The sequence below is a fragment of the Lonchura striata genome, chromosome 3 (assembly GCF_050655825.1).
Source record: "Lonchura striata isolate lonStrDom1 chromosome 3, ASM5065582v1, whole genome shotgun sequence".
NCBI classification, from domain to species: domain Eukaryota; kingdom Metazoa; phylum Chordata; class Aves; order Passeriformes; family Estrildidae; genus Lonchura; species Lonchura striata.
The window spans coordinates 32,892,764-32,905,284 of record NC_140705.1 but is presented as its reverse complement, the minus strand read 5'-3'; the positions used below and the strand labels follow the sequence as shown (position 1 = coordinate 32,905,284).

Here is a 12,521-nt window from a genome sequence, read left to right as displayed (position 1 = left end):
AAAAGGTAGAAAAGGTAGAAAAGCTTCTTTAAAGAAGTTTTGAATTGCTAGCTAAGCCAAAGTTAACTAATGACTTGTTGATCTCGGTGGTTCAATTACATTTGAACAGAAAAGTTATATATAGACCCTTCCTTTTGCTTTCAGTACTTTCATTTGAAAAAGTGATTATATATTATGGTAAGTATTATGAAAAAGTGATTATCACTGTGATTATGACATTCTTCTCTCATTTCATCCTCAGATGATCTATGGCCTATAAACTTTAAAAGGAAGAACTAGGAGATTAGATTATTTTAGAGTAGATTAGATTAACCATTTTTCACTCAGTTTTTCTTGAATGAAAACCACTAAGAAAAAGAAGCAAGCAGGACTCTTTCAGTAAGCTTCAAGACAGATGTGGATGTCTTTTTGTTTCTTTTTTAAGTCAGGCTATATATTTAGGTAACCAAATACAGATTACTTAGTCTAACTACAGGTTATCTTCTAAAGAAAAAAAAAAAAACAGGCACCTTTAAAAAGAAAATTTGTATGAGAAGGACTGGAAAACAGAAGACAGAGGAGTCTCACAAATAGCTTTAAAACCAAAAGCTAAAGTAATAGAATTTCCCTTTCTGGTTGTCTGTGACAGACCCACAATAGTTGTGGCATATTTTTTAGATAGTTGTAATGTATAAAATGTAATATATTTGTACTGCATAAATATACTGCATTGCTTTTTAAAACTTCCAGCAAGGCAAGACACACTGGATAATGAAGATTCCTTCTTTACTGCTGCTTTTACCATTTCATGTGGCATGGGTGCAATTTTGAATTGAATCATTGTGTTGAGGAACACTGAGTTCTCTCAAAAAATGTACTTAATTTTGAATAATAGAGCTTATAATTAAGTGTGTCCAAGCTACAAGTTTACTCTTACAGTTGGCTGCTATACAGACTCATTTAGGTCTCTCAGTACAAAGTACTGGATATTTATGTAATGTAAAGTACAAAGCCATATAGGATTCTAATGTTGATGAAATCAACAAAATCAGAGCAAAACCATGAAATGTTTCCTGTCTAGAACATACAGTGACATACTTAATACATCCATCAATATTATTCCTAATACTGTAATATTAGAACACAGTCTTGGCATATTATTTCTTGGCACTTTTCAGCTATTTACTTATTGCAAATGTCCAGCAGAACTAGCCTTGTTGGCTGGAAAAAAGAAGGTACAACAAAGCAAAGCATTAAAGTCTTTGCTTTAAAGAACTAGAGCTTTCCAATTGTACACATGTGCAATCAGTTAAAGAAGAAAACAGGTGATTCTTAGGGCAAACTATCCTCTCCATGCACTGACATGTAAAACAAGTGGAATACTAAAAATGAGGTATTAAGAATGAAATCTTAATTCCACATATTTCATCACCAGGACCTACATTTTCACTGTGGGCAACTCAGAGCCAAGTTGATAATGCCAGAGATACGTGAAGATTGAGAGGATATGGTATCCACATAATGACCCAAATCTGTGCAACTTGTGTTGCCTATCACCCCCTGGGAGAAGAGTCAGGTCTTTTTTTAATGTTATTTTGAGTAGAAAGTCACATTTTATCTATATTCCTTCCTAATCTGCATTACTCCAAATGTAGGACAGCAGTTTCTTTAAAATATACAGGAGAAATTGCATGTTTTCACTAGATATACGGAAAAAGTTAAACACTTCAAACTTCTATTCAAGAAGACATTTGCACTCCTTAGACACCCAAGTTACTGTTAGTCATTTGTGCATGCTTAGTGCTTCAGCAAAACACAGCTGGGTGATTAGCATGCTGTATGCTGGAACACGGATAAAAGGCACTTCTTCAGTGATGACAGGGAACCAAATATTATTTCCAAACAAATGTATCTGAGGAACAATTCCAGCTACAGCTACACAGATCAGCTTTTCTAGAAACTTCGGAATCTTCTGTATATAGATTAATAAAAGATGGATTTGGCTCTTCATAGAGAAACTTTTTCAGTTTTGAATGTTATTTTATAAAATTATTACTTCAGTATTTGGTAAAGAGGAAGCAGCCCTTCCTTCCTTCCTCAGTTACAATGAGCATTAACTCTTCACCAGCCTTTTCTGCTTGTGAGATAAGTGTCATTAGAAGGATTTGTGCTGTGTGTGGCTGGAACTTTGTCTCCTGCTCACCATGATCACTGTTAAGTGTGGTAAGAGTAACAAACATTTCCAACAAGATGCAGACAGATGCCAGTACTATTACAGCTCTTTCAATAAAGCTGCCTTTCAAAATCCCACTGTGGTAGCAAACAGCACAACTACATAAAGCATCACTGGCACATTGATATACAGCATATGAATTATATGTACAATTATGAGTACCTTAGCTCACTCTTTTGGTGGTATTACACTACAGAATAGAACTTTCTCTAGCACAGACCTTGTCACAAGTAAGATCCTAGGAAGAGAGGGACACACAAGGTTCTCTCCCAGTGTGGTAATTTTTCTCATGTAACTGACTGTAACATTTTCTTCCCTTGGAAACTAGCTCCAGGGTTACATCTGCTATTCAGGCATTTAACTAGCTTTAATCACTTTTGGAGCTCTTTAATTACATCACTGTAACTCCTAGATCCCTCCATGATTGCAATGAACATGTAGCCATTTGCATTCAAAAGGACTACTGGACAAATAAGACTGTTTGAAAATTTCTTCCTCTGTACCTACCTAAAACATGGAAACTTGGCACTGTCATAACTTATCCTACTATTGTAGATCTAGATTTGAGCCTTTAAGCCAGGTTTGACCTCTGGGCACTGAGAAGCTGTTCCTACCCCAGGGAGATCAGGCAGTTCCCTTCTCAAGGAAGCAGCAGAAACTCCTAGACTAGTTTTTTGAGGTAGCAAAACTGCACCCTCCATTTTGTCTTCTATATTAAAAATCTTAATGTAGCCAACAACAACAGTATAAAATTCACAATACTCTGAAAGAGCACAGCTCAGAAGAGCTCAAGAGGCTCTTTTTACATCCCCTCCTACAAATACATTCACCACAGAACCGAAATAATCTTGTGAGCATACATAAAACATCAATAAATACACACACACTGTTTTATAGGCCTTTTATGTAATTATTAAATTAAACCTGCAAGAAAATTTAAAAAGACAAAGTTCCTTACATATTTATTTTTATTTTTAAAACTTCACTGAGCCATTAACATAGAAGGATAGTTTCTTCTGTGTTGTTCTATAATTTTCCCCTATTCTGCATAGATTTTTTACTCTAATCATGCTACTCTGAACTATGTCTGTTGCTCTAAACTAATAGTCTAGTCAGACCATTTCTAACAGCCATATCAAAATATGAAAGGCCAGGGAAAAAGCAGAATGTACTTGCTGGAATCAGAACTTTACAGCCCCAAACCAACACACTAATTTTTTTAGTAAATAATACAAGGTAGTGATTGTATGGTTTACTTAAGAAAGTAAACCTGACTTACAGTGCAATTAAAAACCTCCACATTTTTCTTTACCCTGGCTTGCCAAGATGCCTTAGTACATTTTAAGTTGCTATACCTGTGGCTAGTAAAGGATTCTAGCATCCCACTGAAGCATTTGGAGAAATTATGACAAAGGTTAAGCGATTTTCACCACTCAAGATTTTATAGCTCCAGAGGATTGGAAATTGAAAGAAAGGTCATTATTGCACTTTTACAGGGGATTCCTGGGCTCCCTATCATAAACTGCTGTTCAAAGCACTTAACAGTAGTTCTAAAGCAACTCAAAAATTAGTGGGAATTAAAGATAATGCAAAGAAAATTAAGCAAGTTACACACGGTATTGTTCAGTTTTCAGGCAGGAGAGAAGTTGAATATCCTTGAATTAGTAGTTGCCTTATTCCAGAGCCCTGTCAAAGATCGTCTGTTATCAGACTAGAGTCAGAATTAAAAAAAAAAACTTTATTTATATTAAATTTCATTAATCAACAAGTCAGTGATTTGACAGGGTGTAATATAAAGGTCTGCTAAGTAATAGGCTTATCAGGGACCCAAAATTGCTAGAGGGAAGTTCATAGTTTTGATGTTCTCCTAGATCATCATTAGCTGTATTTACATATCAGTTGGAATGCTGACATTACTGAACTACAATATGGTATTAGGGAAAAAAAAAAAAAAAAAGGAAAAATATCACTGGATCACAGAGCATAAATGTTAGAATAACAACATGATTCTAATCAAAACAGTTTGTATTAAAACTAAATGTAAAACTCTACCATAAAAGAAAAGGTAAACTCTACCTTAGAGTAAGTAAAAACACAATAAGGTTCCTTCCATTAGAAGAATTCCTGATAGCTAGAGAGATAGAAATGCAAATGGAGGGCAGTGCACAGAAAAGAGAAAATTGTAATTCTGCCTCAGTGCCCATGTTTTTGGCCTTTTTCAGAATTACCATATAGAAGACTAAACACATTGTTTAAAGTTATAAATCACAATGAATGAACACGGATGTATCAGCAGGACAATGATGCTGGAGCTCAGCCTCAGGCATATGAACATTTGCATGCCAAATTAAATATCAGAACATGGAAAAAATGTCCTTATTGGATACACTAAGAGAACAGTTTATACTCTACACTTGATTAATTAAGGTGAATCAAACACTGAATTGTTCAATACTTAAAATTTTTGATTTCACTGAACCACAATGACATTCAGCATATTCTGCCACTTTATCACTTCATATTGAACAGGGATAAACTTGTGCCTCTTCAGGAATTTGCAATTAAAAATAAAAGTACTTGGCTGCACACTTCTGTACCCCACTAATGCAAGGAAAACCAGTTCTGACAGGTGAAGACAGAGTTTGATGCAACTGGAAGAAATTCTGCCCTCTGCCTAACACACAATATAGTTGAAAGTAGGACATGAAAGGGTTATTTTGTTTCAGTCACAAAAGTCCTTGCTCAGTACATTACTTACTTGAAAATAAGTAACTCCACAGAGAACATTCAATTTAACCCCAAGTTTTAAAATGCTCTTTCCTCAGTTTAATGCTTTTGTTAAAAGTGCCTATCTTGCAGGGTTTTGCCTACCATAAATAGCCTGGAGAAGCAGGCAGCCACAAGCTGATCACTGGCTTGAGCTTTCCCTGTTCTATCCATGATGAGGCATTCATGGGAACACAACTCTCCTCCAACCCATCCTTTCCATCTGTGAACTCTGGTCCTGCAGCAGCAAAGCTGGCATGTGCTGCACACTCCAAAAGAGTGGGCATTTATCCACATATACTGGGAACAGTCCCTCAAAACCTTACTGCTGGACTTGTTCTCTCACTTACAGACTTTTAGTGAGGCAGCACCTAGTTCTCCTCTCCTTTGCGTGCCTATGAAAACTGCCAAGCTCCTGTCCCATTTTTCATGTAAAGAAGCAGTTTGAGCCCCATAGCACATGAGAAAAGCTTATCCCAACCCATATTTTTTAGACAGAACAGACCCAAAGCCAAGTAGATGGGGCACAATCACATAGTGCAGAAATCCATGTCCAAATCAGTGCCAGTGGGATTCAAACAAGGTTTAATCATTTGCTATCAGAAGGACATGCCACAGGTGGCAGACTGAAACACCACCTGAAGGCAAGGCGTTGGTTCATGTCCTCTCACACATGGAATGCCACAGTGCCCAAAGCCAAGGGGAGCGAGTGTGCACAAGCAACCTCATGGCTGGGACTATCTTAGCCCACATGCCCTCTCCTGTGTGGACTTCTTCATGGAGTGCTTCACAGAAGCTGGAGACACTTGAAGCTAAGCTGCAGATGAATAAAGACATTTCGATATTTGTTATGTATAGAGACTGGACTAATTGGACATGTAAATAGTGTTTACACCTTTAGAGGGTGTATTCTGGGGCTGATTTTATGAAAATCCACCACCATTTTTGAGCACTTCATTTCCCAAGGTTGAATGCTGTTTCAGGATTTGGGGGGCTGGGGGGGGCAGTGCTTGTTTTAAGAAACTTATTTGGGAGGTTTGCACAGTACAGAATAGTGTGTCCTGTCCAATATTTGGCTGAATGAATTCATTAAATCACTTTTCTCTGCTCAGTATTGAATTTATTCCAGCCTAGAGAGAACACAACAGTTCTTTGCAGCTGAACGTATAACATATGCCACTACTACAATAATTTGCCATTTTCATTGTAGAATTTGTTCTTCCTTATGTTCACTAAAATTAAATATGTATGCATAAATTCTCATGGGTAAATTGGACTTTATGACATGATAACATCAAAAAAAATCCTCTGAATTTCTCACATCCTCCACTGCATTTCTTAGTTATTAACCAAGACATCTGTATGGGTATAGGTATCAGAACATAAGGCAAATGAAAATTAAGACACTTAAATGCATTGATTCAAACTATAATAAGAGACTTTTGTGTAACATCCAAAATAATTTTGGCCTCAAAGATTTAGTGTGAAGAAAATCCCAGGCACTACCCTGTGAAGAGGCATTGCTTGTTAGATTTTGATTCTCTATTAAATGTGATAGAAGTTCAGGAAAATGCCATCTCTGCCTGACAAACACAACCACCAAATTCCAACAGTTCTGCTCACAAGCCCAGGACTGCGTAGGCACTATAGCAGTGAAGAGCAATGCTCCTCCACAGGGCACACAGTGTAGTACAAGGCACAGAATTTCTTCTTTCTTATTTACAAAAGAAAACAAACAAAAAAATTGCTAAATATTTACTGCTATATCCAAGCTCTTTGGAAAGCTCTTTTAACGTAAAAAATAACTCCTAGCTTGATAATTACTTAAAATGATTCACATTAAACTCATACATCAAATTCCTAAACTGAAAGAGGATTTTTTAAATATCAATTTTACTGAACTTTTGAATCTTATTTTTCAAATATTTTTCATAGAGTATAAACATTTTTTTTAAATAGATGAATAACAAAGCTTCATTTCCTTTGAGAAACCCTGGGTTTGTAACATTTTGTCTATTCACCCTTATTTACTACATTGTGTAACAAAATATGCTGACATTCAGTCCTATGCAAGATTTCACATTTGCATAGCAAAAAATTCTTCTAGTTCATCCTACCTCATAAACTGGGAGTTTGCTGAACTGTTTAGAGTCACAATTAATTAACACAGGCAACATTTTCATGTACCTTTGTCTCCAGTCACTGAATGGCAACTTTATGCTGGTATATCCCTTACTGCTCTCAATCCCTCACTTAAGAAATAGTCTTATTGGTTTTCATCATTATGGCTTATTTCTGTATACTTTGATTTTATTTTCTTTCAAATCCTTATTCATTTTAGTTCATAATTGCTGAACAATTTATGACCACCTTGGATTTATTTGCCTGTATTTATTTTAGCTTTTCTTTATATCTATACCAATATTCTCTAGATCACTCCTACTGTCAGAAACTATTGTGTGATCTATAAAACCAGACATTTATATTGTAGCTTATGCTGCTAGATGTGCCAAAAGAATGCTAGTGAAAGTTAAATAGGATAACAAATGAAGGACTACACTGTGTCAATATTTTATATCTTCCAATTTTACTGCCTATTGTAATTGTGATTAACTGTATTGTAATTGTGACAAAGGGAGTTAAAAAATATCAATTTAGATGTAGTAATTTTCTTACATCAGATGAACAACCATACTGCTGTACCTACATGTTTTAGTGAGACTTTTCCTTTGATATTTATGCAACATTTAGTCCAGAGCCTCTTTCTTTAGTCATTCCATGAAATGGTACTCAGTGAAAAGGGCTTGTGTCCTATGAAAAGTTGTCCAGGCTGGCATCAATTATTTTTCTAATCAACTCAGAGAAATACATCTGAGTCTTATTATTTCTCCAGCTGAATAGAGAACAATTAAAATTTCCTTCATTTCCATAATTATGTAGTTCTAACAATTTGTACCTCAAGCTCCTCCAGCTTCTTAACACATACACATTCCATTATGTCTCAAAGGTCAGCTCAAAAGGCAATTTGCTCCAATACACCTTGTGAGAATGAAAACAGTCACCTATAAATGAATAACAGTTACACCAGAATCACTGCTTTCAATAAAGTCCAACTTTAATACCAGTTTACAGCCTGTTCATTAAAATAAGGTTTCAAGTAGCACCAACACAAAATCTGATGCTATTCACCATAACTTCAAAATCAATCCCAAAATTATTCATTAGTTCCTTTGGCACTAAGTACAAACACAGCTACATAATCTGAAAGTCAAACCTGATCCCATGGGTATTTTTAAGTACTGCACTGCATTCACTTCCTCAAAGCACCACAGAGACCCACAGAGGACTTCCTTGGGAAATCCCATTTTAACTTCTACTCACAGAAAACTAAAATAATGGAACTGTTTGGAATATCTCAACATCCCAAATTCTAAAGATAGATAAAGCACTGGTATGAAGAAGTATTTGGGACAAACATTCTGAAAGCATTTTGTTGGAAAGGTGAAATTTTTCATTAGGATTCTGTAAAATAATAGTTACTCAACACAGTTCCTGTTTAATATCAGTCAGTACCAGGTTATTTTATTTTAAATGTTCATACTGCTGAAATAATTACTTTTTTTTTTTCTTGTTCTTTAACTTTTTTGGGCACATTTTTTCCTGTGGTAACCTGCTTTAGGATAAAACTGCTGTGGAACTCTTATGTGTTTGAAAGGTATTTCACAATAAACCCACTTTTCCTGAAATGCTTCTCACAAAACCAGCTCATCTAATAATTTTCCCTAATGCCACACTCTAGCAGGAAATTACACCACTTACTGGAGATTGGGCCTTATTTTGCTACAGGAGGAATAAATCTAAAGCACCACTGATCAAACAGTCAAATACTGTTATATCCAATTTGTAGATACAGAATGCAAGATTTGAAAAAATAAGATCATGTAACTCAGCTCTCAGAAATAGGTTATTTCATTGAGTTTTCTGAGTCCTATCTTCTGATTGATACCAGTCTTCTGGAAGACTGATACTTCTGTGTAATTCTGAGAAACATGCTGAGTCCTCTGGAAAGGCTCCTGAGGACTGAGCTGCCTTCACCTGTCCACCTGAACATTTCTTTGGTAGCTGACCCAATATCCCCTGTGCAGGCAGATGCCCAAGGACAAAGTGCTTACCAGGCAGTAAGAAAAGACTGTGCTAAAGACAGGGACACAAATCAGAATTGCTCAGTTCCTGCAAGAATGATGCATCTGAGCACCTGTCTCCAAAAAATAATGCGCTGACTTATTACTGTATAGACAGCAATGACTTTTACCAGATCAGCTAACAAATTTCTTTACTCTTACACATTTCTTTAATAAGAGCATATATTTTCATGGTGTATTCAGCTATAATGGCATCAAGGTACACAAAAATCTAAATTCCTAAATGAAAATTTAAACTCCTTAAATTAAAACATTAAAAATTATTAGAGTAATTTTCTATTTTTACAAACTTTAGCCATTACTTGTAGAGAATGGGTATAAAACCACCAAGATCTTCCTGAGATGTACATTTCCTGTATTGCAGGATCACTGCCAGAGAGTATATGCTACTTCCCTGAATTTATTTCAGCCCTACCAGAAAATAGCAACCATCATATTATTGAAGCCACAATACAAGCTTCCATTTTATACCTTTCTGTTCTTCCATATCTGTGTTTCCCCAATCCACCTTGGCCCCCACATCTCTCCAGCTTTGATTCCTTCTCTAAACATACCACAAGGCTTATATGATCCCAAAATGCTTCCTCCTGCATGCCGTAACAAGTTCCCAGTGATGGCAGACAGTAACCCTGTGAAGTAATCCAAAGAGTCTCTTACTCTTTGTGCTAGCTGTCTCCATCCTGCCTGGTTCTCTCTTTTCTTTTTTTTTTAATTTTTGTTTTTAAACAGGACACAGTTACTGGGTTTATATTTCTGTGTATTACAAATGATTAATGTACTGATGATTTCCACACACAATTCTTCATTAGTTTGGAAGTGACATGTCAGTGGGCTTCTCTCCCAATGCTTCTCAAACCGTGCTTTATGCAAGTTTAATACTTCCTCTGCTGAATATGACAGTTTTGCAAGCTTTTATACAGAATATAAACTATTGGGACTTTTAACTGTACCTGTATTTAATTTGTGCTGGTATCTGTTGCTCACTTCAGAATACCCTTTGAGAGCAAAGGGCAAAGTTGTATCATGTAGAGTTTTAAGTACACCATCTTTTCTTGGTTTTAGTTTTATGTCTAAGTAGAGTAAATGACCACATAGTGCAGTAACATACCCCTTTAAAATATCCTGTACTCAACACACAACAAATCTGATTTAACATGCTCTCCAAATGCTGCTTTTAATCTCTCATATGCAAAAAGGAAAGCATTCAATACATTTTTTCCTATAGTTCGTGAGTGAAAGCCATCATCATAACCATTTGATCTCTTTTCCTTGAATTGTATATCACATCAAGTGTATGTGACCACTAACTTTTAAAATAGCCTATATACTTCTATTCACCTTATTTCTGTGATTAGACCTCACAGCATGGATGGAATAACAATATGGAAACTAACCATCTAATCCAACTGAACACATTTTATTGAAGTTTTATTGCTTCCATGTGTAAGAAGAAACTAAAGCCAACTGCAATCCCCAATTTTTGGCATTCTCAGTATGCATTGTATCCAGCAAAAGAGAATTTCACTTTTTGTTTTAATTTTTACAGCACAGTGATATTAGGCATACAGACTTAACTTGATCATTAAGAGATCAAGATTTTTAACTGAATAAGAAAAGCAAGGTCTTTATTATGCCTAAAGCAATACTGTTCTTTTAAAAATTGTAACTTTTTATTTTAATCTCTTTTGCAGTATAATCTTTAAAGTACTCATCAAAATACTATAAAGTACTCATATAATCCAATTTAGTATGGATGATAGAATCTTCAAGAATGGATATACAGAGTAATGACCATATGGTTACAACACAGAGTCAAGTCAAGCAATTTATATGAAAGAAACTTGTCATGGACAAATGCAATGCCAAAGAGTTATATTAAAATTTATTCTGAGGAGCATACATAATACACCAATGTTTCTTAAGACAAACAACTTAGTTTACTAAGAAAGACAACTATAAAATTATGAGCAACTATAATAAAACAAGTATTTTCTTTCACTATTGACAGAGATAAATAGCCCTTTACTAAAGCACTTTCAACTTTGTTTTCTAAACAAGTGATATGTGACAGATATATCTCTGATATGAAGAACATTATCTCTAGAAGGATCAATCAGGTGTCTTTCTCAGTGTATGTCAGAATTAAAAACTTATATTGTAATTTTAGCAATATATTGGACATTCAATATTTTTCCAATTATATTTCCTGATAAGTTGTTTTTTTCAGCTCACTTTTTTATCCACCACATATGCTTTCTTTTGTTGTATCGTAGATTTTGACTTTGCTGCTCACCTTAGAATAGTTTTCTCCTCAAGTGTTGATAATAATACAAGATGCTAGAAGACAGGTTCTTTTTGTTGAGCCTATTTCACATTTTTGTGAGATTTTATAAAGAAAATTAATTCCTTGCACTCACAGCAGGCAGTACCTTATTATTAGTAGGCATTATTATTAGCAGGCATTATTAGTCCTAGTTTAATCGGAGGCTACCTACTAAAGAAAGGAGTTCAAATACTGATTATTTAAAAAGATGAAAAATAATGGAATCATAGAATGGTTTGGGTTGGAAGGGACCTTCTTCTCATTCCATCTCCCTGCCATGGGCAGGGACATCTTCAACTAGACCAGGCTGCTCAGAGCTCCTCCATCCAACCTGGCCTTGAACATTTGCAGGGATGGGGCATCCACAGCTTCTCTGGGAAACCTGTTCCAGTGCCTTACCACCTTCACAATAAAGAATTTCTTTTATATATTTAACAGGAATTTCCCTTTGTTCAGTTTGAATCCGTGACTCTTACCACTAAAGTTGCTGATGAATTGCCCTTCTCCAGCTTCCTTGTAAGCTCCCTTCAGACACTGGAGGGCTGCTATGAGGTATCCATGAAATCAAATATTTGGTTCTTAATGGAGTAAACATTTTGGTAGAAAAAAAATGAATTTACCTTCATATAATTACATTAAAAGTAATGTAGTAATACATTAGTACGTAGTACACTAGTACAACTACTCTTTAAAAGAAACTATGCCACAAAGACAAAAAAATATAATATTCTGATGCCTTCTGCATATTTAATTCAGAATTACACTCCCAGAACTAATAACTCTATTCCTTTTCATAAAAAGGCTAATTACCAAGCTTTAGTTACTGCCTACATAGTTTATATTTTGTGAATTTTACAATCCAATTTCACTCTAGTCCTATAATTTAACTATCCTAAGATAATCAAAAAGGAGTCATCAGATAGTGTTGGACACACTTAATCTAGATGTTTATATAAGCCAGTAACACTGATGTGCACAGGAAAGAAATCAAGTTAAGGGGAAAATTTCCAAGGAGGTA

The 12,521-nt window shown here is 35.3% G+C and overlaps 1 protein-coding gene across 1 annotated transcript in view; it reads right to left on the bottom strand.

Moving 5' to 3' along the window:
• Positions 1-12,521, bottom strand: part of BCKDHB (branched chain keto acid dehydrogenase E1 subunit beta) — a 108,683-nt gene that overhangs the window by 32,121 nt on the left and 64,041 nt on the right. The window lies entirely within an intron of this gene.